Raw genomic sequence first — 26,369 nt, forward strand, 5'->3', positions numbered from 1 at the left:
CTGGTCAGCGCAAGTTCCAGCTCCGCTCCCATTATAGCCCCGCCCCGGCTCTGGCCACGCCCCCTTCCAGGGAGCTTCACAAGCTCCAATTGGTCGCCCACTCGATGTTCCGTCGTTCGATTGGCCCGCGGCGCCCGCTTTCGCGGGACTCCGCTCTTGGGCTGGGGCGGGGCCAGCGGCGGCGCGCGGCGCGGGATTGGGTAGTCGCACAGAGGGGGCGGGCCCACGCCGCGCGCAGCACCGCGGCTGGAGCGCGAGGAACCGCTACCGCCGCCTCAGTCGCCTCAGTGCCTCAATCTCTTCAGTCTCCTCAGACTTCTCAGACTCGGTCGCCTCAGGCTCCGCCGCACCGCCTGGAACACCCTGTCCCCAACCCCCGACCCCGGCCCGGCCTCCCGCCAGCCCGTCCGCGGGCACGCCCTCTGGTGAGTGAGTGGTCGCGGGCGGGGCCGGGGGCGGGGTCCACAGGTGGAGCTGGGGACCCGCCCGGGAGTTGGGGGTCAGGGCCAAGGGGTCAAACCCGGGTCGGGGTCCGGTCTTTGGTCGGGGTCCGGGCCAGGCGGTGATTGGGAGGCCGTGGCCGGGGCGGCGACCTCCCGCGGCCGCCAACTTTGGGTGGGGGCGCACGTCTCGGGCTGACCAAGTCCCGAGAGGCCGAGAGAGCGGAGGCCCCGCCCGGCCCGGCCAACTTGGGCGGCAGCTGCGGCGCCGGCGGGTGGGCCGGCGGGTGGATCGCGCCCCAGTCGTCCCTCTTCCCCGCGGCCTTCGGGGTTAGCGCCGCGCGGCCCACCTCTCTGAGGAGCCGGAGCTGGCCGGGGTCCGGGCGGGGGGTGGGTATTGGGACTTCGGGTGACGAGGTTCCGCCGGTCCCCCCTGCCCCCACTCCCCCAGAAGTTGTCGGCGAGACACCGCCTTCAGTAACGGCTGGATGGGCTCGCTTATGGGTGAACAGCTGCCGCGATTTGGTTCGTGAGGCTTAAGTTTCAAACGACCTAAACTTGCTCACATATGATTGGAAAAGATTGTTGGGGGCAGCGTCCCCGGCGCCCTGTGCGGCGGGACGCGGGAGCTGCCGCAGACGCGCAGGTACTGAGCGCCACGCAGGAAGAGAGAGCAGGACCCGCGCGGTGCCCTCTGCGTCCCTCCCTCAGGCACCGCAGCCGCCCGCCCCGTAGCTGAGGTGTCTGCGTTGCTCCGGGGACCCTGTGTCAAAGCGAGAAGCACGCAGGTTACCTGGAGGCAGTGCACGTTCCTCTTTTTCGGTCGCTGTATTTTCTTCTTTTATTTGCGGGTACGTCAAAACGTGTTTCTTATTGTTCCCACAAGTGTTTTGCCCTGGAAGTATTGTTCAGTGAAAGTTTATTTTTTTTCTTTTTGCCTGGTGGCTTTTCTAAATTCTCTCTCCCGACTCTGAAGTATATTACTCACATAACACATTTGAAAGTTAACAGAAAGTCACATCTTAAATCTTGTGTGTAGGGTTGGTTCTCTTCCTCCTGTCTTCCCTTGGAGGCAGCACGGACTCCAGGGCCTGTTCGCCCCGCATGTCAGCGGACAGGACTCTCTGGGTTGATGAGGATTTATGGTGTGCGATTCACCAAAAGGAATACTAGGGCAAGTAGGCCTTGACCAGGTCTCTAGTTCGAGCCATTCTTTGGGCACAGGTCCTCACACGTCCTTCTGAAATTTAATTTGTTTTTAGGGGTGAGCTTTGCCCCTTTGCTGTTCTTTGAACTTGGCTTAGATGTGGGAACAAAAGAAGTGTGCAAGGCAGCTTTCCTATTGAAGATAGCTGATGGCCAGTCTCCTGCACAGGAACAACTCATCATCTTAAAATGTTTCAGAGAGGCCCATTTTGGTCCAAAGAGACTGAAGAACAGTGGCACTCTGCAGGGATTGTTGGCAAAATCCCCGCAGACCACATTGATCCTCACATTAGAGGAGTTGGAGAAGTTTTGGATGGTGTTTTCAGACTTGGAGATCCGTGGGAAACCAAGGGGTCTTCAAATATAAATACAGTCACTGACCAATTGGTGTTGGTTACTTTTGAGTACTATTGTTTTCTCCTTGTATGTAGATGTTGCTGTTTATACACATGCAAGTTCATTACACGTGTTTTAAAATTTGTATAACTTCATGTATTTTCTTAGATAATACTCAATATTATAAAGTTATGAAAAGATTTGATAGTAAGAGGAGTATTTATCACTAAAAAGATTGGGTATCCTGTTTAGAATTCAGGGCTTTGCGACTAGTGTTGGCACAGGTGGTGCTGATTACTGGTGATATTGGACCTCGGAATGTCACTTTTTCAGATGTCATTATTAATACTCAGGTTTAGAGAAAATATACTGCTTTATTGTTACTGTTTTTAAGTACTTCTGAGAAAGTTTCAACACCTGTTAATTTTCTTAGATGTTTAAAAAGAAGCTATCTTTCTCTGCTGTTAGAGGGGAGCTTCGGAGCATGCTGCATTTATATTGGCAAAAGTCACATGAGGTCCTTTAACAATCTAGCCATTCAAGACTGGGTGCTGTGTTTCAGTTTCAATAATTTCAGTTCCTTGACCTGTAGCCAATTTCTGGACTCATAGCCATGTGTCACAAAAATCTCAGTGCTCAACTGTAAAAATGATTACTGAATCAGACTTTGGTAGATAGAAATTGTTCCCTTTGGTGAAGAAGGCTGGTCCTTTGGGCCATAACAAAGAATAATACCTGCTCATGTGTTAGAATCACCCCCAAACTTAAACACTAGGATGAATACTGTGTATTTTGGGGGCGGGGGTTGGGGATGGGGGGCTTTGATATCTCTTAGCCTTGGTGGCAAGGACTCTTACAGGCATAGTTGGATGTCCCTGTCCATGGTGCTGAATATGTGCTATCTGTTTTTTTCGTCTTCAACGTTTCCAGTGTGAGAGTGGTTTTTGGAGTATGTTTTAAAATGAATTTCAGAATTCCCACTATTAAAGAAAAGTAGAACAAGGGAGTTTTATTGAACCTGAAAGGAATCGTGCATTTTAAAAACTCAAGCCATGTTATTGTCTCCTTTTTAAGTGGATAATTGCGCCGATTCAACAGTTCCATTCCCTTGCTTAATCTCCTCCCCAGGTGGAAATTTTCTTGCTAGCTATGGACATCAGGTAGCAAATCATTGAAATTAAACGGGAACCTGTTTGATTAAAACCACCCTCTTTAAACTGTACCTTTATTATAATATATACAGATATTTGTACATAGAGGAAATTTGTTCTTCCCTTAACTGTGTTGATTATAGCATACCTCACACTCACTAACATGGTGCTTCTCACCCTTCCTTAAGAGCGAACGAGCCCTCTGAGTATGTGGTGGGGTTGTTGGGCAGTTGCCAAGCATCTCTGCTGTGTTGGAGCAACATCTACTCTCTCTTCTATAATTTTGAGAAATCTTTCTAAATTATTTAGATAAATTCGTCATTTCTCTTGAAATTGCTATACAGGTTAGCAATAGAAAATAATAGATGTTACTTGTGGTACAGAGATTCTTCCACACAATAGTAAATTGTGCATCAAACTAAGCAGTAGATTGTTGAGGTGTTTTTGTTGTGAGCATTTAAAAATATTTCTTTTTATTGATTTCAGAGAAGAAGGGAGAGGGAGTCAGAGATAGAAACATCAATGTTATGAACATTTTAACTAGTTCTTTGGTCCGGTAGGTTGTACACTTAACCCAGGTTACTCTTTGCATCTGTTTTGTCGAAAGAAACCCAGGGAAGCTTTCTTCCTCCTCCTCCAAGGTTCAGAAATATTTTCTGATGTCTACTCTTTGCCAGGCCCTGTGATATGATCTGGGAAACCACAGGGGAATGAGCTAGAGTTCTTATCATTGAAGGACTCATCACTTTGGACCTAAGAAAAGACAGGTAAACAGATGGTTAAAGGGGGCCACGCCCAGTGCTGCAATTGGGATACACAGAAAGCTGGGTTAGTGTGTTGAAGAGGGGTGGGTGATTTATTTAGGCTGGGAATCTTCGAAGGCTTCAGAGTGGAAGTAGCCTTTGGCCTGAGCTCTGGAAGATGACTTGTAATTGTTTGGGTGTGGATGGGTATAAATAGATTTGAAAAAGACAAGAAGGTTGATGTAATGGTAGAACAGGGTATGTGATGGTGCTGCGTCTGGAGGCATGAGGAGCATTTTGAAAGGGTTGGGACTCCACTAGAGGTGTGTGTGTAAGGAGAGTTGAGAAGAGTTTGTGTGGTAGACAGATAATGGCCTTCTAAAGCAGTCTACATCCTTATCCACAGAGCCTGTGAATGTGTTGTATTACCTGGCAAACAGGATTTAAGATAGCAGATGGAATGAAGGTTGCTAATCAGCTGATTTTAAAATAAGGATCTTATCTTGGATTACACGGGTGGGCCCAAAGTAATCACAAGGGTCCTTAAATATGGAAGAGGGTGGCAGAGGAGTCAGTGTCGTAGTGATGTGAAATGAGGAAGATTACCTATCATTTCTGGCTTTGAAAATATGTAAAAGGGGTCATGGGCCAAGGAATGCTGAAGCTCCGAAAGCTGGAAAAAGAGAATATGGATTCTTCCCCAGAACCTCCAGAAAGGAAAACAGTCCTGATGACTCCTTGATTCTAGCTCAGTGAGAACCATGTCTGACTTCAGATATCCAGAACTGTAAGGTAATTAATTTGTGTTAAGTCACTAACGTGGAAATTTGTTAGAGCATCCACAGGAAACTGATGCATGTTGGAACTCTGCTCTAGGAAGTTTTAGCTGGTGAAGTTTAAGGAGGAAATAACATGATCAGAGTGGCTGTAGAAGATAAACTGATTCAGCTGCTGTTTGGGAAGAGGTTGCCCCAAGTAAGAATGGTTCTGTTCCCCTGTTTCATCTCCTGGCAAGATTTGCATCTGATATTATCTCACCTGGCCTGTGTTCCACTTGAAGTTTTTCTCTTAGCAAGCTGCTGGGTCCTCCGCTCTTCCCCCCCCCGCCCCCCCCCCCCCGCTCCGCCCCAGCAGCTAATTCCATGTCCCACTGGCCTACCTTTCCTCTGTGCTGGGTACTCAGAAGAGAGTAGACTTGGTGTTCATCTGAAAGTGGGGTTGTAGGGTAGGCCCAATTCCAACCTCAGAGCTGTTGTTAAAGTACTTTCGAAGGGTTTGTGTCTTCACATCCTTGCTAATATTACTTTGTATGTTCAGATGTTTTAATTGTTGTCAGTCTAGTAGATATTAAATATCTCACTGTTTTAATTTACATTTCCTTGATTATTAGTGCATAGGACTTCTTATCCATTTGGGTTTCCTCTTCTATATATTGTATTCATATAATGTTTGTCCATTTGTTGCCAGGGTTGTTTTTTTTATAGCTTTTTAGAATTTCTTTATATGTTCTAGATTCTATTTGTGTCCTATTTTTTTTTTTTTGCTGTTCTTGTTCTTCAGTCTATGTTGTTCATCTTTTCCTCTAGATGAGTGAGCTCGTGTGATACTAGGAATACACTTATAGGAACCGAAAATGAGACAAACAATAATGGTTATGCTGAGAGGCAAATGAATCAGTCTATAGTGAGTTTCTTTCTGGGCCAACAGTTCTTTTGAGTCCCGATTTCTATGTCCAAGAGTTGTTAATGTGTTCATAACAGCAATGATATTTCAGTTCTGGATGGTGGACAAATGGTGGTATTGCAGGTCCGACCCTCTCTGGTTTGGTCCTGGGCAATCTGCAGTGACGCATATCTGTTGACTGCTAGTATGGCAAGGCATTGTCAGCGTCTTCCATCTCTGGACTGTTTCTCTTCTGACTTCATGGCTGGAGCACTCCTGTCAATTCCTCTCTGATGCAGGACTCCACATGTCTCGGAGTTGTTTTCTGAAAATATACAAACATATTCTCGACCAAAAGTTAATAAAGGAATATTTTCTATAAATTTGACTTGCGATCCTTTTTCATTTTTTTTTGCCCAAATGATTTTCCTTTGGCTTGTTTTGACACCATGTATGTTTTACCTGGGTGACTTGCTGTTAGCATTACAAATGAAAGTTAATTTTCTTAAGTAAAAATTTTCTAGATGTAATTTATTTGCAGGATATTTTTCCTTACATGATATTCTTCTACTATCCCCCCTTTTTTGGTTTAAATATTGGGAGGCTTTGGGAAATTTTATGCTGTAATCTTGATAGCTTTTAAATTTTACTTTTTTGCACTAAAATGTGACTGCTTTAGGTTCATTATATGTTATGCAATTTTACCATGAGATGAACTACCAATAAAAATTTTAGTTAACACTTTAGTAACAGCTTTTTTGTCCAGTACAATTGATTTTTCTAGAGTATTTGCTTATTTTGATTGGCCAATTTAAATTAGTCTAAAAACTTGACTACTATTTTACTGTCAAATTTAATACTCTAACAACCATCTTGTTTTACCCTGTAATTATTAGTGGAGAGGATTATTTGCCTTCTTGAGTAGGCCCTGAGCATTTCTGGTGCTAGGCTGGATTTAGATATCCTAGACCCCAGTTCCCCGGATCATGGGTGCAAGACATCTCCATCAAGTCTTGTTGCGGTGAGGGGGCATCTGCTGTCGGCCAAGTCTCTGTTACCTGGGTCCCAATTTGAGCTGGGCATGTGAAGCTGAGCAGCCATGGGGGCAGGAGATCTCCTTCAGCAGGGGTGAGGGTTCAGGCCCCTGCAAAGTTGGGGGGGTGAAGGTCTGTGCCCCACCTCTGTTGACCCCCAAGTTCTCTCCTGATGGCCCCTGTGCGACTGTGCCTGTCTTAGGTTGTTCCTTCCCTGAGGAATCTTACCCGTCTCTGGCTAACCAGCCATCCTCCGGGGCCAAGCAGGGAATTTGTGTCCTATTTTTATTTTTATCCTTTTAAAATGCTGCTTTGATGAACAGATGCTTAATTTTAATGTAGTCAAATTTATCAATTTTTTCCTTATGGTTTGTGGTTATTAAGTCTTATTTAAGAAATTATTTGTTACCACAAGGTCATAAGATATCCTGCTCTTTTAAAATCTTTTTTGAATATTTGCTTTTAATATTCTACTCTGAACTTATTTTTGTGTGAGGTGTGACATTGAGGCATAATTTTAGAATTTTTCCAGTACTTTTTATTTATTTATTTTTGTATATATTTTTATTGTTGATAGTATTACAGCTGTCTCTCGTTTACCCCGCCCCCCCCCCCCCCCCCCCCGCCTCTCTCCCTCCCTCCAGGTCTTCACTACAGTATTATTTATTGAGTACCATCCTTTCCCCAGTGACCTGCAATGCTACCTTTGAAACATACCAGATTTCATAAATGTGTGGATCTGTTTCTAATTTCTCCAAGTAAATAATGATAATTTCATTTCTTCCTTCCTAGTCTTTAAATATACATTTTTTATTTTTTGTCTTATTCCCTTTGTTTGGACCACTAGGCAAAAGTTGTGATAAGGCTATCCTAATATTGTTTTCAACTTTAAACGGAGTGCTTTTAAAGCTTTCAATGTGGTTTGTTTTTTTAAATTTTTTATAGGTTCCTTATATTAGGTTAAGGATGGTCTCATATACTAACAGTGTGATTTAATGTTTTTTAAAAATCATTACTAGATTTTGAATTTCATCCAGTAGTTTTCTGTACCTATTTAGATGATTTTATGTTATACTTTTCTTCTTTAAACTGTGACTGAGATGAAATATTTTAATCTTTGATTTCTTGGGATGTATATTGTCATGATGTACTACATTTAATAATTATTATGGGATCCAATATGGTAATATTTCATATAGGATTTTGGTACATATATTCTTTAGAAGCATTAACGAATTATAATTGTTTATTGTATTGCTCTTTTTTAGTTTGGTATCAAGGAGATACTTCATTATCTCTGTAATTGTTTCTGAGAAGGAGGGATTTTTATTTCCTAGAAGTTTGGCAAATTGCTTCTTAAATGTCCTAGATCTGGGCCCCTTTAGAACATGGAGATTCTTGTACCAGCAATTAATCACTTTACAAGGGTTGCTGGTTCATTCTGCTCACATTTTATTGGCCAGAAGGAGTCATTCTGGCCACACCTAATTTCAAATGGGCGAGGGACATGGAGTCTTCCATGTCCTGGAAGTACAACTGAATACTGGTAAATATTAGTAATATTTACCATACTGTGGAGGCTAATTGATGTCAGCGTTGTAAAGTTAGCCAAAACTCACATAGTGTTCCTCTCTAGGTCTTGTTTGTAGGTATTGCAAGTGTGTTGGTCATCCAGGGACCAATTAGAATGTGAAGTTAGATATCATATTGGTTTGTGTTCCTACTTACTCTCTCCAGAACCCACCTTAGGAATTCCTGCCTTTCTTCCTCTCCTTATTGCAGAGGAAAAATTTCCTTTTCTCATTCCTCCCCACTGATCTAAATCTTAACCATGCTTCAAGACTAGGTTAAGAGGTGAGCGGGGGCGCCAGACCAAGGCGGGGTGCCGGCTGCTGTCATTGGGGCAAGCCTCTGGTGGTTACTGAAAATTCTTTGCTCACACGTGCCTCGGTCCCACCTGACACTTACACCTGCTGCCGGCACTGGACCTGCTGAAATTCTGTGTGTTAACTGTGACCCATGGTGAATTCTCCCTTCAATTCTTACAGTACTCTACTGCCTCAGCAATGTAGAGAGCAAGGTTCAGTTGTGTTAGGGGTGGTTGGTTGATCAGAAGAGTCTTCACATCCAAGTGCAAGATTCCTCCCTTTGCTTGGGCTCTGTAGTGGGAGGCTACATATAGTGGACAGGTTCTATGAAGGTGGCCCCACCATGATCCCCACCTCTTAGTATTCATGCCCTTGTGTAATCAGCTCTGATTGAAGTGGGACTTGTGACTTGCTTCTAACAGGATATAGCAAGAGTGATGACAAGTCACTTTCATGATTATGTTACGAATCCGTGCACCTTGAAAGGAACTGTGGGCTGTGAGGCTGCCGTAGGCACAGGGGCGGGTTTCAGCCCATCCTTCACACACACACCCCCCCTCGGTCCCCTGTCTGCCGACAGCCTTTCTCCCGCCACGACCACTCCCACGCACTGACGGCGCTGACCCCACTTGCACCCGCTGACAGCACAGAGCGATTGGGGCTGGCTTCAGCAGCGGGTGTGAGGGGGGCTGGTGCCATCATCAGCAGGTACAAGTGGCGGCTGCTGCCCCGATCATCCCCTCAGGAGCAGGGGGAGGTGGAGAAGCCCTCAGGGGTGATCAGGGCTGGCAGCCACCACTTGAGTGATCAGGTGGCACTGAGTGATCAGGACCAGCACTGGGCACCAGTAGTGGGTGTGAGCAGTGGCTCTGACACCGACTGCGGGTGCGAACGGGGCCAGCACTGGCAGTGGATGCGAGTGGTGGCTCCGGCAGCAGATGCAAGTGGGGCCAGTGCCGGCAGCAGGTGTGAGTGTCAGGTGGGACTGCGGCACGTGTGAGCAAAGAATTTTCAGTAACCACCAGAGGCTTGCCCCAATGACAGCAGCCGGCGCCCCGCCTTGGTCTGGCGCCCCCGCTCACCTGCTCCACCATCCTGCCGGGGCCAGTGCCCGCCATGTTCCACACACTCCCCCTGGTGGTTAGCGCATGTCATAGTGACAGGTTGTTCTGGTTGTTCCACTGTTCGGTCTATTTGCATATTAGCCTTTTATTATATAGGACTAGAGGCCCAGTGCATGAAATTCGTCCATGGAGGGGGGGGTGGTGTCCCTCAGCCCAGCCTGCATCCTCTCCAATCTAGGACATCCCTCTCACAATCCAGGACTGCTGGCTCCCAACCACTCGCCTGCCTGCCTGCCTGCCTGATTGCCCCTAACTGCTTCTTCCTGCCAACCTGATCACCCCCTAACCACTCCCCTGCCAGCCTGATCGACACCTAACTGCTCCCCTGCCAGCCTGATTGTCCCTAACTGCCCTCCCCTGCCGGCCTAGTCGCCCCTAACTGCCCTCCCCTGCAGGCCTGGTCACCCCCAACTGCCCTCCCCTGCAGGCCTGGTTGTCCCTAACTGTCCTCCCCTGCAGGCCTGGGTTCCCCGCCCAACTGCCCTCCCCTGCTGGCCCAGTCACCCCTAACTTCCCTCCCTTGCCAGCCTGGTCACGCCCAACTGCCCTTCCCTGCTGACCTGATGGCCCCTAACTGCCCTCCCCTGCAGGCCTGGGTCACCCCTAACTGCCCTTTCCTATAGGCCTGGTCCCCCCCCAACTGCCTCCCCTGCAGGCCTGTGTCCCCCCCCGAACTGCCCTCCCCTGCTGGCCCAGTCACCCCTAACTTCCCTCCCTTGCTAGCCTGGTTGCCCCCAACTACCCTTCTCTGCTGGCCCGGTCACCCCTAACTGCCCTCACCTGCAGGCCTGATTGTCCCCAACTGCCCTCCCTTGCAGGCCTGGTTCCTCCCAACTGCCTTCCCCTGCTGGCCTGATCGCCCACAACTGCCTTCCCCTGCCGGCCATCTTGGTCCACATGGGGGCGGCCATCTTTTGTGTTGGAGTGACGGTCAATTTGCATATTACCTCTTTATTTTATAGGATTATATACAACTAGGGTCCCATTGCAGGAAGATTCCTGCAAGAACAGGGCTTCCTGCGGGCTTCCCTCCCACCACTGCCACCTCTCCCGCCCCCGCCCCTGCACTTTCCCTGCCACCTCTGCCCCCCACCCCCCACCCCACGCTTTCCCTCCCGCAGCTGCCGCCACCGCCTTTGCAGCTGCCGCGGCCACGTGCGCTGCCACCGCCGCCCTCCCCGCCCCGCCAGCACTTTCCCTCCTGCAGCCACCTTGCTTTCAGCTTTCCCTCCATCTTCCTTCTATGCTGTCTTCAGTCTTCACTCCTCCCTCCCTCAGTGTATGCAAATTAATCACCATCTTTGTTGGGTTAATTTGCATACCCACTCTGATGGGCTGTGGGCGTAGCGAAGGTACGGTCAATTAGCATTTTTGTCTTTTATTAGTGTAGATTCTGTCTTGTTAGAAACTTATTTAGAGACTCTCTTTGCTGGCTTGAGTAAGTGGCTATGTTGGGGAAGCCCAAATGGCAAGAAACGCAGGTGGCCTCCAGGAGCTGAGGGCAGCCTGCAGGGACAGCCAGTAGGAAGCAGGGGTCCTCAGTCCTACACAAGGAAACATCTGCCAATGGATTGAGTGAGCTTAGAAGTGGATTCTCCTGCAGTTGAGCCTTCAGATGAGAACATGGCCCAGCCTACAGCTTGATTCAGCCTTGTGAAACCCTAAGCAAACGAATCAGTTAAGCCTGCTCCGACTCCTGACCCACAGAAACTGAGATAATAAATGTGTATTGTCTTAAGTTATTAAGTTTGTTATGCAACTATAGAAAACTAATGTGTCCGATCTGTACTGACCTCCCAGTTATCCCCAGTAGAAGTGGGTTTGGGTTGATAAAGGGTGTTTGACTCTATTTGAGGGAGTCTGGTTTTTATTTTTAAAAATACTTTTTATATTTATAAAATTAATACAAATGTTTCTGTAGAAAAATTGGAGCAAGTAGAAAGTATGAAGGACAAAATGAACATTGTCCGTAATCTCACTGCACAAAGATAGCCAATACTTTTTTTCGACTTTTATGTGTATATGGTATACATATCCTCTAAAAGTTGAAAGTAATTCCATAATGTGTTTTATGAACAACTTTTTTTCTTTGTACTATATAGTGACATTTCCTGTGTCATATTCTTTTAAAGTATGTTTTTGAATGGCTGCATACTATTTCAATGCGTGTCCCAATTTATTGAACCATTTTCCTATAGCTGGACATTCATGCTGCTTTAAAATATTTACCATCATAAATAATGCTTTGATAAATAGTCTATACAAAAATCATTGTATGTATCACCGATTATTTATGAAGGATAAAATTTTAAAGATAGAATTATTAGGTCAGAGCTTGTAAATGGTTTTAAACCTTTTGATATTTAACCATCATCTTCCATTGTTTCTAAAAAAATAATATAAAACTCAAACGTCTGTTTCTGTAACTCACCAGGTTGGGATAGGACAGAACTATTGATTTTTGAGCATTTAGGTTTCTGTTTTCTTAACCCTGTTTGCAAAGTGCTTTTAAATTATTCATTAAAGTGCAGTATGGATTCTATTTATAGACATGTTTGTGTATGAGATTGCTCCCTTAATGTCTGGGCAAAAAGCCTATGAATTGCTATTATCACATCCCTATCTTTGTAAATCCTCTTCTACTCCTACTCACCCTTTCTTTGTTCTCAACCAGATAGACACTAGACACAAAAAATTCTGTTGCCTATGATTACTCAGATGAAATGGATATTTGGTGGTTAGTCCTTGTTCTTTTCTTCTTGTCATTCATTAAGTAGTTGACTTCGTAAAAATTAGAGATCAGCAGAATATTATTAATTCAGAAACATTTTTCTTGATTCATAAAACGAGTACTCATTTAGAAAATTTCTAAAGATTATTATAAAAAACAGAATAAAAATCTTTAATTCTACCACCCCTAGATGACTTCTGTATAACATAACTTGTTCATTAGCTTATTCCTATAATATATTGATTAGATTCCAATGACTAATATTTTGTTTGGGATTTTTGCATCCAGACTGTGAGTGAAATTGCCCCATAATATTCTTTTCCTGTAGCTGTTCTCTTCTCTAATTGGAGATGAATAGTTAATTTGTTAATTTGCAATTTTTCTCTTTGACTAATACGTATCTGCATTTAAGGTGATACATTTCCTTATAAATAATGATTGACGTGCATTATACAGAGTTTGATTGAGGTTGTTTCATTATTGTTTACTAGGTACTATACACTGAATTGTGCCCCCCTCAAAGTCATATGTTGAAGTCCCAACCCCCCAATGTGATGATCCTTGGAGATGGGGCCTTTAAGGGGTAATTAGGTTCAGATGAGGACATGAGTGCGAAGTCCTTATGATGGGGTTAGTGCCTTGTAAGAAGAGCCTAGAGAGCTTGCGTTCTCTCTCTCTCTCTCCTCTCTCTCTCCCTGCCATGTGAGGATACAGTAAGAAGGCAGCCAGGAGGAGGCCCCTTACCAGAGCTTGACCATGCTGGCACCCTGATCTTGGACTTCCTAGTCTCTGAAACAGCAAAAAATAAATGTCTGTTGTTTAAGCGTCAGTGCTATGGTTGTTATAATAGCCCATGTAGACTGTGACAATGTAATTTTTAATTTCCATTATGAATTTTTCTTTGATTTGTAGGTCATTTAGAAGAATATTTTTAAATTTCCATACATGTGTATTTTCTTATTTTATTCTTCTTCAGCATGATTGCATTGCCCAAATTTTTTAATCTTTATGATTTTAATCCTCTGAAATTTGCTGATGTGCCATATGCCCAGAATATGGATTGTAAGTTTTCTCAAATGTTCCTGTGTACTTGAAAAGAATTAGGTTCAATGTTGTATATCATCAGCTAACTTGATAAGCATATTACTCACATCTTCTTACTCCTATATTTTGTCTGTTTGTTATATGATATATATTACTAAGATAATTACACAGTTTCATTATGATTACAGATTTGTCTTATTTCTCTCTGTAGTTCTGTCTATTTCTATTTATATACTTTCAGACCATGTTTTTAGGGGCATGCAAATTTAAAATTGTTTTATCTTCTAAATGAACTGAGGCTTTAATTACTATAAGTGGTTTTCTTTATTTCTAGTAATAAATCTTTGCCTTTGTGGTATAATATGTCTGATGCTAATATAGCCATTCCAGAATCCTTTAGGCTCATATTTGCGTGATCTCTTTGTTATCTTTTTATCATTTTACTTTTAACCTTATTATATTCTTATACTTTAGATATGTCTCCTGCAAAGATTATGCAATTTTATTTTTTTCATCCAGTCTGATATCTTTTGTCTTCTAATTGGAACATTCAACTCATTTACATTGAATGTAAATACTCATCTATTTGAGTTTAAATCCACAATCTTATTATCTACTGGGTTGGGCAAAAGTAGGTTTATAGTTGTGAGTACATAGAAGTTTATTCTTGTAGTACAACTGCAAATATACTTTTGCCCACCCCTGTATTTCTCCTGTCCTATATTTTCTGTGTTATTTTTCTTGTATTATTTTAAACTACATGATTTTTAAAAACAATTCTGCTTTTCCACTCTCTCCAGTAAATTGAAGATTATATCCTATTTTTCTTTTGTGTGTATATGGTTACCATGTAAATTAGATAATGTGTTATTAACTTTTCCAGATAACGCAGTTATACCTTCCTCTGAGCTATGTAGAAATCATAGTTTCTTAAAATACTTGAACTCCATTCACCTCCTCAGATTTATATATGCTTGTTGTTGTGTATTTTAATTCCGTGTATCCTTTTTATTTTTTATTTTAAAACATCTGATGAAGGCCCAATGGGGTATACATTTGGGAAGATGCTCCAAATGTGGCTTGGAAAGTTCCTCTTGAGGGAGGTCAGTCCTCAACTCCCTGCTACTTCTGGGGTAAAAGATCCAGAAATCGATGCAGGCTGGGTTACTGGGATACCCAAGCAAAGACAGGACAGATCCTTGCAGCCTAAACTGGGGCCTGGCCCGGTTCTTGGGCTCACTCTCTGCTGTACCCTTTTTAAACTCAAGTAGCTGATATTAATATTAACAGTGTTATTATTGCTTTTTTAAAAATAAATCTTTATTGTTCAGATTACAGATGTTCCTCTTTTTCCCTCCCATAGCTCCCCTCCACCTGATTCCCGCCCCACCCCCACCCCATGCCCTTACCCCCCGCCACTGTCCTCATCCATAGCTGTAAGATTTTTGTCCAATCTCTTCTCGCACCCTCACTCCCCTTTCCCGCCCCACACCGAGAATTGTCAGTCCACTCGCTTTCTATGCCCCTGATTTTATTATATTCACCAGTTTATTCTGTTCATCAGAAATTTTATTCACTTGATTTTTAGATTCACTTGTTGATATGTATTTGTTGTTCATAATTTTTATCTTTACCTTTTTCTTCTTCTTCCTCTTCTTAAAGAATACCTTTCAGCATTTCATATAATCCTGGTTTGGTGGTGATGAACTCTTTTAGCTTTTTCTGTCTGTGAAGCTCTTTATCTGACCTTCAATTCTAAATGATAACTTTGCTGGGTAGAGTAATCTTGGTTGTAGGTTCTTGATGTTCATCACTTTGAATATTTCTTGCCACTCCCTTCTGGCCTGCATAGTTTCTGTTGAGAAATCAGCTGACAATCGTCGTATGGGTACTCCCTTGTAGGTAACTGTTTTTCTCTTGCTGCTTTTAAGATTCTCTCTTTGTCTTTTGCCCTTGGCATTTTAATTATGATGTGTCTTGGTGTGGTCTTCTTTGGATTCCTTTTGTTTGGGGTTCTGTGCGCTTCCTGGACTTGTAAGTCTATTTCTTTCACCAGGTAGGGAAAGTTTTCTGTCATTATTTCTTCTAATAGGTTTTCAATATTTTGCTCTCTCTCTTCTTCTGGTACCCCCATAATTCGGATGTTGGTACGCTTGAAGTTGTCCCAGAGGCTCCTTGCACTATCTTCATATTTTTGGATTCTTTTTTCTTTTTGTTTTTTTCTGGCTGGGTGTTTTTTGCTTCCTCATATTTCAAATCTTTGGTTTGATTCTTGGGGTCCTCTAGTCTACTGTTGGATTTCTGTATATTATTCTTTATTTCAGACAGTGTATGCTTAATTTCTGACTGGTCCTTTTCCATTTTTTTTGGCATTCTCATTAAGATCCTTGAAGGTTTCACTAAGTTCCTCGGAGGTCTCACTAAGTTTCTCGGCGGTTTCTAGAAGATTCTTGAAAAACCTTATAACTGTGGTTTTGAACTCTATATCCAGTAGTTTGCTTTCCTCCATTTCTTTCATTCGTGACATGTTTCTTTGTCTCTGCATTTTGGTTGCTTCCCTTTGTTGATGGAGTGGCTTTGTGTGGTAGGTGACCTATAGGGCCCAGTGGTTCAGCCTCCCCAATCACCTGAGGTGGACGCTCTTGGTGCACCCCTTTTTGGGCTGGGTGCACAGTCTTGTTGTAGTTAAACCTTGATTGCTGTTGGTACACTGGGAGGAATTGACCTCCAGGCCAATTGGCTGTGAGGATCAGCTGTGTCTATAATGGAAGAACTGCTGTGCTGGAGACACCTTTATGGGGCAGGACTTGTTTCAGTGGGGCTTTGGTGCTCACTGAGTCTGCCTCTTGAGTGTGTCACTTATGTATGTGAGGAGTTGAAATCTGGTGTCGTCTCACACTGACCTCTAGGTACTCTGGCTCCTGGATCTCCCAGGAGGTGCAGGTCAGCTACTGTCTGAGGCCACCCAGCAGGAGCTACAGCGAGATCTGAAGATTTCTCCTCTTTGTTTGGGGTTTGGAAGTTTTGGAGCTCTCTGACCCAGCTGCAATTTGTTAGGTTAAGCTGCGAAATGGCAGGCCATTCATATGCAAAAACTGCTGTGCACAGCTCAGGTGGGTTTGTAAATTGGGTGGGGTGGGGGTCTCAGGGAATCACTAGGGCGTGGCAAACAGCGATGGCTGCCAGTCAGAAGTCTCTGCATCTCCGCATTTCCGTGTCTCCGCATTTCCGCATCCCCGCGTCCTGCACCCCAGCGCAGTAAACAATAATTCCTGCGCACACCTCTGTGAAAAAGCCACCCTCACTTTACAACCCCATGCCAGACAGTCCAGTTTCTCCCCCTAAGAGTCTGGGTCCCTTGCCAAAACCGGTTTGGCTCAGTGGATAGAGCGTCGGCCTGCAGACTGGAGGGTCCTGGGTTCGATTCCGGTCAAGGGCATGTGCATTTGTTGTGGGGACATCCCCGGTGGGGGGTGTGCAGGAGGCAGCTGATCCATGTTTCTCTCTCATCGATGTTTCTGGCTCTCTGTCCCTCTCCCTTCCTCTCTGTAAAAAAATCAATAAAATATATTTAAAAAAAAAAAGAGTCTGGGTCCCGAGAGTCTCACCGGAAACTGGCGTTCAGAGCAGTTGGTAGCTTGTATCTCCCTTCCAATTGAAAAAAACACTGCACCCAATTGCCAGCCCGATTCACGTGCCTCCGTACGTCTGCTTTTCCACACCTCTGCACCTCCTACATAGTCTCAATGAGCTTTTTTCTTTCCTTCTAGTTGTAGAACTTCTACTCTGCCAGCTTTCTCGTGGTTCTGGGTGATAGTCGTTTTGTCTTTTAGTTGTAGTTTTGGTGTGGTTGTGAGAGGCAGCATGTATAGGTGTATACCTTATGCTGTCATCTTGGTTTGCAACAGTGTTATTATTTCACATGTTGTCAGTGATCATTTAGATTTATTCACATTTTTTTTATTATTATTTTCATTGTTCTCTCTGACGTTTCTGACCTTCATTCTGGGCATTTCTTCTTAGGTATTTTTTTATTGCAAGTTAGCTGCTGATAGACATTTCCAATTTTCTTTTCTAAAAATACTTTGATTTTACTTTTATTCTTTTAAAAATTCTTTTAATTCACTTAATTTACATGCCATATATTCACCCTTTAAAGTTTATGATTCAGTGTTTTTTGGTATATTTACAAGGTTGTGCAACTGTCACTACCTAAGTCTAGAACATTTTCATCACCTTAAAAATAACCTCATACCTGTTAACAGTAACTCCCTATTCTTTCCTTTCTCCAGTGCCTGGCAAGCATTAATCTACTTTCTATGTCTAGGAATCTGCCTATAATGGACATTTCATATGAATAGAATCATAAATATGTGGCCTTTTGTGTCTGGCTTCTTTCCTTAGTAGTATAACATTTTCAAGATTCATTGATGTTGTAGCATGTGTCAGCACTTCTTTGCTTTTTATGGCTGAATGATATTCCTCTGTATGGATACATCACATTTTCTTTATCCATTTATCAGTAGGAAGACGTTTGGGTTGTTTCCACTTGTTTTTGCCTATCTATATCATAAAAGCCTAAGCGACCATTATGGCAGAATGACTGGAATGACCAGTCGCTATGATACACACTGACCACCAGGGGGCAGACACTCAATGCAGGAGCTGCCCCCTGGTGGTCAGTGCGCTCCCACAGGGGGAGCGCTGCTCAGCCAGAAGTTGGGCTCATGGCTGGTGAGTGCAGCTGCCACAGCGGGAGCCTCTCCCGACTCTGCGGCAGCATTACCGAGCCACAGCAGCAGGCTCAGCAGGCCAGGATGAGCACGAGCAGCATGGCACCAGGCCCCAATTTGGATTCCTCCCTGGCCGCCTGCCGCTTGGCCCACTGATACATCCTCAGGGGATATCCAACTGCCGGCTTAGGCCCAATCCCAGTGCCGTTCTCTGTAGGAGGCAGTCAGTCTGAAAAACTCAGTGACTCAGGGAAGCACAGGGAACTCAGGGTGAACCTGCCTCTATGCTTCACTCACCTACTCGATGGTGTTCGCCAGACAGACCGTGGTGGCCCAGCCTGTGCACATGCAGCAGCTGCTCAAGCTCAAGCAGAAGGCCATCTAGCCACAAGCTGGCAGTTGGACATCCCCTGAGGGGTCCCGGACTGCAAGAGGGCACAGGACGGGCTGAGGGACCTCCTCTCCACCCCAGCACATGAATTTCATGCACCGGGCCTCTAGTTATGAATAAAGTGCCATGAAAAGTCATGTACAAGGTTTTTTAAGCATATGTGTTTTCAGTTCTTTGGGGCATGTACTTAAGAATGGAATTGCTGGGCCCTATAATAATTCTATGCTTAACCTTTTGAATAACTGGCAAACTTTTGATCGCAGAGGCTGCACCATTTCACATTCCCACCAGCAATGCATGAGAGTTCCAATTTCTTTACATCTTCACTTGGCATTTTTTGTTTTTTTGACTCTAGGCATGTTATGAGTATCTCATTTTGGTATTGATTAGCACTTCCCTAATGACTGATGCCTTTGAGCACATTTTTGTGTGTTTATTGGCCATTTGTATATTTCTTTGGAGAAGTACCTATTTAGATCCTTTGGCCATTTTTAAATTGTGGGTTGCCTTTTTATTGTTGATTTGTAAGAGTTCTTGATAATATTTTTTACTAATCCCTTAATAATTTGCTATTATTTGCAAATATTTCTTCTCCAACTGTGAATTGTCTTTCCACTTTCTTGATAGTGTCTTATGAAGCACAAATGGTTTTAATTTTGATGATTCCAGTTTATTGTTTTGTTGCTTATGCTTAGGTGTCACATTTAAGATAACATTGCCTAATCTCAGGTCACAAAGATTCACATCTGTGTTTTATTTTAATGGTTTTATAGTTTTAGCTCTTACATTTAGTTATTTGATACATTGAGTTAAAATTTTTTTGTTGTTAATCCTTACCTGAGGATATTTTCCCATTGATTTTTAGAGAGAGTGGAAGGGCAGGGGAGAGACAAAGAGAGAGAAACATTGATGTGAGAGAGATACAACAAGTGGTTGCCTCCCACACTAGGGCTGGGGATTGAGCCTGCAACTGAGGTACGTGCCCTTGACTAGAATTGAACCAGGGACCCTTCAGTCCAAGGGCTGATGCTCTATCCACGGAATTAAACCGGCTAGGGTGAGTTAATTTTTATATATGGTGTAAAGGAGGAGTTTTACTTTATTCTTCTGCATGTGGCTATCCAGTTGTCATAGCACTTTTGTTGAAAAGACCATTTCTTCATTGAACGGTCTTAGCACCTATGCTGAAAATCAGTTCACTATAAAATCTGGAATTATTTCTGGACTCAATTCTATTCTGTTGATCTCTATATCTGTCTTTATGACAGAACTACGCAGTCTTGATTAATGGAGCTTTGTGTTAAGTTTTAAAATTGGGAAGTCTGAGTCCTCCAACTTCGTTCTTATTTAAGGTTGTTTTAGCCGTTCCTGGTTACATGAATTTTCATATGATTTTTAGGATTAGCTTTGCCAATTTCTGTATGAAAGGGATTTTTGATAGGGATTGCACTGAATATGCAGACCAATTTGGGAGTGTTGCCATTTTAACAATATTAAGTCTTCAAATCCATGAGCATGGGATTTATTAGCTGTTCCTGAGAATTTTCTATGAACTGTATAAGATTATGTCATCTGCATATATTGGTAATTATACTTCTTCCTTTCTAATGTGGATACCTGTTATTTCTATTTCAAACCCCCCCTCCTCCTTTAAATCCTCACCTGAGGATATGTTTCTCATTGATTTTTTTTAGAGAGAGGAAGTGGGGGGAGGGAGAGAAAAAGAGAGAGAGAGAGAGAGAAGCATCAGTGTGAGAGAACCATAGATTGGCTATCCCCCAACCAGGGATCGAACCCATAACCTAGATATGTGCTCTGACTGGGAATCAAATCCGCAACCCTTTGGTGTACAGGACAATGCTCCAATCAACTGAGACACCCAGCCAGGGCTGTTATTTCTATTTCTTGTGTAATTGCTATCCTTATGACCTTTAGTATAATGTTTAATTGTTCTGGCAAGGGTGGACATCCTTGTCTTGTTCCTATGACGGATAAGTTTTCAGTCTTTCATCATTAAGTATGTGGTTAGCTATGGGTTTTTGTTAGGTTCAGGAAGTTCCCTTCAATTTTTTTTTTTATTGAGTGTTTTTCTCTTATTAAAGGGTCTTTTCGTGGTCAGAATCTTTTTCTGCATCTGTTGAGATGGCAATATGGTTTTGTCTTTTATTTTATTAACTAGAGGCCCAATGCACAAAATTCTGCAAGGGGCTCTGCCTGGTGGCCCCATGGCCCCACCCCCCACCCACTGGTCATTCCAGAAAGTTGTTCCAGAAGAACCAACCCAATTAGCACATTAGCTCTTTATTATATAGGATGTCCTGCATTACTTTGACTGGTTTTTGCATGTTGAACTAATCTTGCATTTCTTGAATGAATCCCAGTTGGTCATGGTGGATAATCCTTTTTATATATTGTTGGATTCAGTTTGTTAGTGTTTTGTTGAGGATTTTTACATCTATATGTTTAAGACATATTAATTGGTCTATAGTTTATTTTTGTGTGTGATATCTTTGTCTGGCTTTGATATCAGGGTAATACTGGCCTTAGAATGAATAGGGAAGTATCCCTTTTTTTTCTTTTCAATTTTTGGGTAGAGTCTGTGAAGGATTATGTTAATTCTTTAAATGTTTGGTAAAATTCACTAGTGAAGCCATCTAGTCTTGAACTTTTTCTTGTGGGAAGATTTTCAGTTATTATCTCAACTAGGGGCCTGGTGCATGAAATTCGTACACTGGGGAGGGGTCCCTCAGCCCAGTCTGCCCTCTCACACATATTGGGAGCCCTCAGGGGATGTCCTACTGATGGCTTAAGCCCGCTCCCCATTGGGAGCGGACCTAAGCTGCAGTCTGGCCTCCCTTTGCGGGAGGCGACCGGGCTGATCAGGGGAAGGCACCAGCCCCATCACCCCCCTGCTGCAGCCACTGCCAGTCACCGCAGCCACCAAGGTATTTTCTTTCTTTTTTTTTTTTTAAATATATTTTATTGATTTTTTACAGAGAGGAAGAGAGAGGGATAGAGAGTTAGAAACATCAATGATAGAGAAACATCGATCAGCTGCCTCTTGCACAACCCCTACTGGGGATGTGCCCGCAACCAAGGTACATGCCCTTGACCGGAATCGAACCTGGGACCTTTCAGTCTGCAGGCCGACGCTCTATCCACTGAGCCAAACCGGTTTTGGCGCCACCAAGGTATTTTCATCAACAAGGACTCCAGTCCCTTCACCATGAAAAAATGGCAACTTTCTCTAAGCATTTTCAAGATGTGTCTTTCATAGGATATGACATTTCTTTCTTTATTTTTCTTTTTATCCTCACCTGAGGATATGTTTCCATTGATTTTTTTCCCCTTCCCTCCAATCCCAGGCTCGGCCCCTGCCCAAGCCTAAAGCCTCTGACCCAGGCTTTAGGCTTGGGAAGGGGTTCCCCCTGGCACCTCCGATCGCAGGCTCAGCCCCTTCCCCCCTGGCACCTCCAATCACAGGCTCAGCCCCTTCCCAAGCCTAAAGCCTCCGCCTGTTGGTCGGCTGGGAGTGACCTGGGTGCCGAGGAGGTTCCCGGGACCCAGGTATGTATGCAAATTAACTGCCATCTTTGTTGGGTTAATTTGCACACTCACTCTGATTGGCTGTGGGCATAGCAGAGGTATGGTCAATTTACATGTTTCTCTATTATTAGGTAAGATATCTTTGTTTATTTTAGGTATATGCAATATTTTTACTTATTGTTGGCTAAATTTTAAGTTAGTATCTTCCTAGGAATTAGTTTTTCACCTAGTTACCTAATTTTTTGGCAAACAATTGTTCATAGTATTTATTTATAATCCTTTTTATTTTTGTAAGGTTGGTAGTTTTATTTCTGATTTTAGTAATTTAATTTAAGTCTTCTCTCTCTTGTTCAATCTAATAAAGATTTGTCACAAGAACCATCTTTTGGTTTCATTGTTTTTTATCTATTGTTTTCTATTCTGTTTCATTTACTTTTGCTCTAATACTTATTTCTTCCTTCTGCTTGCTTTGGGTTTAGTTTACTCTTCTCTCTGATTTCTTAATGTGGAAGGTTAGGTTATTAATTTGAGATATTTCTTCCTTTTTAATATTGGTGTTCACCGGTATAACTTTTTCTAATTAGTGCTTTTGCTGCCTCTCATAAGTTTTGGTATGTTATGTTTTCATTTTCAGTCGTCTGAAAGTATTTCCTCATTTTCCTTGTGATCTCTTGGCTGTTTAGAATTGTTTAATTTCCACAAACTTGTGAATTTCTTATGTTTCTGTATTGGCTTCAGTTTCTTACCCTTGTTGTCATAGAACATACCTTGTATAATTTCAGTTCTTTTAAATTTTGAGACTTGTTCTTCTGGCTGTACATTCGAAATCTCCTGGAGAATGTTCTATGTGTGGTTTAAAATAATGCATTTTCTATTTTATAAATTGTTTATAGGGTTGTTAAAGTCTTCTCTTTCCTTTGCAATCTTCTGTCTTGTTATTCAGTCCTGTACAGAAAATAGTATATTGAAATCTCCAGCTGTTATTGTTTGTCTAATTCCCCCTTCATTTTTGTTAATTTTTTTGTTTCATGCATTTTTGGGGGCTCAGCTGTTAGATACATATGTATATAATTGTTACATATTGTCTTTAGTAAAAAAAATTTTTTAAGGCCGTTTTGCCTGATGTAAGTACTAGAATAGCCAGTAGAGCTCTCTTTTGGTTACTCTTTACATGGTATATATTTTTTCATCCTTTCACTTTCAGTCTATCTTTGTCTTTGAATTTAAAAGTGTCTCTTGCATATTGCATATTATTGGATCATGTTTTTTTGTTTGTTTTTTTTAAATCTAACACAATATCTGCCTTTAAATTGGGATGTTTAATCCATTTACATTTATTGCAATTCTAATAAGGTGGGATTTACTCCTGCCATTTGCTATTTGGTTTCTTTGTCATTTTTTAAAAATTTTTCTACTTTTCATTACTGCCTTATTTTGTGTTAAATAGTTTCTAGTGTGCATTTTAAATCTCCTAGTCATTTATTTTATTATTTTTTGTTTCTTATTTTCTCAGGTTTGCTTGGGGCTTCTTACTATTAACAACTTATAACAATTTAGTTTGGATTCCTACCAATTTAATTTCAATAATATATAAAAACTTTGCTTCTGTACATCTTGATTTTCTCCCTGTCCCTTGTGCTCTTATTGTCTTACAAAGTACATCTTTATCCATTCTGTGCACATCAACTCAGATTTATAAATATTGTCTCTTACAGTTATCTTATTTTAGGTAGGATAAAATAGTTACAAACAAACATTACACTTATATTGTCTTTTATAATTACTTCTATAATTACCTTTACTGGTGCTCTATTTTTTCACCTGGATTTGAGGTACTAGCTAGCATTCTTTCATTTTAGCCTGTAGGCATCATTTTAGTATTTCCCGTGGGGCAAGTTTTCTTGTAACACAGTCTGTCAGTTTTTGTTATCTGAAAATGTCTTAATTTCTCCTTCACTTTTTCCTCCTCTCCTTTGCTCTTGAAGGATAATTTTTCTGGATATAGAAATCTTGACAGTCTTTTTCTTTCTTTCTTTTTTTAAATATATTTTATTGATTTTTTACAGAGAGGAAGAGAGAGGGATAGAGAGTTAGAAACATCGATGAGAGAGAAACATTGATCAGCTGCCTCCTGCACACTCCCTACTGGGGATGTGCCCACAACCAAGGTACATGCCCTTGACCGGAATCGAACCTGCGACCCTTGAGTCCGCAGGCCGACGCTCTATCCACTGAGCCAAACTGGTTTCGGCAGTCTTTTTCTTTTATAATTTATATCTCTTCAAATATTTGTTGCGCCCCTTTCTCTTCTCCTTCTGAGAGTTTCTTTATGCGTGGTATGCATAATGGTTTGCTTGATGGTGTTCCACAGGTGTACAAGGCTCTGTTCTTTTTCTCTTTTATAAGGAAGACTTTATTCAAGGGGAGTATTATAATGGAGTTTTCTAGTTTTTCTTCCTACTTTTTAATTTCTGTTCCTTAGATGAAAATTTCAGTTGACCGGTCTTCAAGTTTACCAATTCTTTCTTGTCTGCTCAAATATACTTTTTAATTCCCCTAATGCAGTGGTCGGCAAACTCAATAGTCAACAGAGCCAAATATCAACAGTACAACGATTGAAATGTCTTTTGAGAGCCAAATTTTTTAAACTTCTTCTAACGCCACTTCTTCAAAATAGACTTGCCCAGGCTATGGTATTTTGTGGAAGAGTCACACTCAAGGGGCCAAAGAGCCACATGTGGCTCATGAGCTGCAGTTTGCCGACCACGGCCCTAATGGATTTGTCATTTCAGTTACTGTACTTTTTAGCTCCAGGATTTTTATTTGGGTTCTTTTTATAATTTCTATATCTATGAATAGTCTCTATTTGTTGAGAAATAAGTCGTATTTTCCTTTAATCCTTTAGACATGGGTTCATTTAGTCCTTTGAACATATTTAATATAGGTTATATATAGTCTTTGTCTTATAAGTCCACTAGAGGCCTGGTGCATGAAATTTGTGCACTGGGGGAGGGAGTCCCTCAGCCTGGCGAATGCCCTCTCTCAGTCGGACATTGCTCTTGCAGTCCAGGACCTCTTGCTCCTTACTGCCCACCTGCTTGCTGCTCCTTGCTGCTGAGCTCACTGCTCCTTAGTGCTTCCACGGAAGCGGGAAAGGCTTCTGCCACTGCTGCTATGCTCTCCAGCTGTGAGCCCAGCTTCTGGCTGAGCGGTGCTCCCCCTGAGGGAGCACACTGACCACTAGGGGGCAGCTCCTGCATTGAACGTCTGCCCCCTGGTGTCAGTGCGCATCATAGCGACCAGTCATTCTGGTCATTCTGTCGTAAAGGTCACTTAGGCTTTTATTATATAGATAGATTATTAGAGGTTCCTCAGGGACACTTTTTATTGCTTGCTTTTTTTCTGTGTATGGGTCATACTCTTATTTTTTGTGTGTCTCATAATAATTTGTTGAAAAAAACATTTAAATAATATAGTGGTAACTCTGAAAATCCAATTCTCTCTCCCCTTGAATATTGTGTGCTGCTGCTTATTGTAGTAATTTTTGTTTGTTTAGTTACTTTCCTGAACTAACTCTTTAAAGTTTGCATTATTTGTCATGTATTTCCACTGAAGTCTCTGATTGAATAGTTTAGTGATCAGTTAATGATTGGACAGAGATTTCCTTAAATACCAGGAATCAATAAATCTAGTGTTTCCCAAGGGGGCTCTGTGTGTATATTGGGGCATACTTCAACATTTAATCAGGTAGTTTACAACTCTGCCTTAGTCTTCACTTCCTGCCTGTGCAGAACCTCAAAGTCAGCCTAGTGTGGATGATTATAGGCATCTTGGGTCTTCCCTGGGCATTCATACATCCTTGGGTATGTATACATCTCTGCATATACATACAGCCTTCTAGATTTTCAGGAATATATTGGAGCTTTTCAAATCCTCTGTAGACATCTCATTCCCTCGCTTTTTCTTTTAAGCTTTTGGGTTAATGTATTACACTGTTGTCCAGTCTCTCAGGTAGTTTAAAAATTAAACAATTGCTTCTAACTGTTTTGACATATACCTCTGAGGAAAACGCTTTTTGGCACTGGGCAAGCTCTGACTCAGGTCAAATAAAAACAGTCTTGAAAGTGGAACCCATTATCCATGTCAAAAAATGACAGTTCTCTGGGCATAGGCTTTTCAGGGGTTCCAATCCTATTCTGTTCCCTACTGTGGCTGCCAGACTACTAGTTTTCACTATGATTGCAGGCTTTTGGTTTTTAAGACTACTATAGAGTTGAGGTGGCATTGGGGGGCGGGGGGCGAGGATATCAGTAGAGCAAGTTAAAACAGCACAGGTTTGTTCTTCTTACGGAGCTTCAAC

The 26,369-nt window shown here is 42.5% G+C and overlaps 1 protein-coding gene across 9 annotated transcripts in view; it reads left to right on the top strand.

Annotated features, from left to right (window-relative positions):
• The first annotated feature begins 277 nt into the window (after positions 1–277).
• Positions 278–26,369, top strand: part of PCBP3 (poly(rC) binding protein 3) — a 217,207-nt gene continuing 191,115 nt past the window's right edge. For all 9 annotated transcript variants that reach the window (XM_054713624.1, XM_008145647.3, XM_028151752.2 and 6 more), the window contains exon 1: positions 278–425. The gene's annotated coding sequence lies outside the window, so the exon portion shown is untranslated. The remainder of the gene's footprint in view (positions 426–26,369) is intronic.

The sequence above is a fragment of the Eptesicus fuscus genome, chromosome 3 (assembly GCF_027574615.1).
Source record: "Eptesicus fuscus isolate TK198812 chromosome 3, DD_ASM_mEF_20220401, whole genome shotgun sequence".
Classification (NCBI taxonomy): domain Eukaryota; kingdom Metazoa; phylum Chordata; class Mammalia; order Chiroptera; family Vespertilionidae; genus Eptesicus; species Eptesicus fuscus.